Source organism: Egretta garzetta, unplaced genomic scaffold (genome assembly GCF_000687185.1).
Source record: "Egretta garzetta isolate BGI_Z169 unplaced genomic scaffold, ASM68718v1 scaffold329, whole genome shotgun sequence".
In the NCBI taxonomy this organism is placed as follows: domain Eukaryota; kingdom Metazoa; phylum Chordata; class Aves; order Pelecaniformes; family Ardeidae; genus Egretta; species Egretta garzetta.
The window spans coordinates 5,227,189-5,228,163 of NW_009269999.1; the positions used below are offsets into that span (position 1 = coordinate 5,227,189).

General features: G+C 39.4%; 1 protein-coding gene across 1 annotated transcript in view; it reads left to right on the forward strand.

Annotated features, from left to right (window-relative positions):
* The window catches only part of MYBPC3 (myosin binding protein C3), a 62,481-nt gene that overhangs the window by 535 nt on the left and 60,971 nt on the right, over nt 1–975 (forward strand). The window lies entirely within an intron of this gene.

The window sequence follows — 975 nt, forward strand, 5'->3', positions numbered from 1 at the left end:
CCCCTTGAGCCAGGAGATAACTAGCCATTTTGAGAAAGCCAAGGTCACAGAGCCCAGCGCAAATCCTACCTCACTAGAAAAAAATCAGGAAAAGATTTCAAATTTAGGAAAGTTCTAATTTAAAGCTGAGAAACAAGGAATCACTCAGAGGCTGCCCACACAGGAAAGAAGGGGAGGCCTAGGGTGGGGTGTAAGGTGCACTGAATCTGTTTGTCTGAGAAGGAGGAAGAGAGCATGGCAAGCAGAGGCAGGGAGAGTTTAGCTTCAGGACCTGTGTGTGGGTAGAGAAAGATGTCTCAGGAGCACTTTGTGTCCTATATTAAGTTTGGGAAAAAAGCTGTCAAAAGCTGAAGTTATGATTGTTTTAAAAGTGTGCACATATCAAATACACAAGGCTGGAGAAAATTGTACTAAATCCAGGATTCTTCATTTTTAGAGCCTCACTTCACTGATGCCTACATATACCCAGAATGTACAGTACAAGGTGCATCCTTTTTTAATAATGTGCAGTTTCCAGAGTTAGTCAATAATAGCTGTTGATACTAATTAAAGTAGGCCTTTGTGCTTTGCAAAGGACTGAACAGGCATCAGTCTCCTGTTAGGCTGATCAATGGGAAATCTCCTGTGATCACCACAAAAAGAGGAACTTGTTAAGAAGAACTTTCATTTTGGCAAAAATATTTGGAACCAGCCACTGCCAGAGTCAGAGCACAAATCCAGCCTGTATCTCCCATTAAGAACTGCAAAGCACCAAAGCATGATTAACTCCAACAAGATTCTTTATGTTCCCTCTATATGATAACTCTAAAGCAAGTGGTGTCACCAATTCTTCAATTTTATTACAACTATAACATCATTTGATGGTCTTAAAGCTGCAGTTTCTGAAATCAGATGGAAGTAGAATTGTACATAAAAAAGAAGTATATATCTCAGACCTTGTAATTGTAGAGAAAACCTTAAAAATATAAGCTGTAA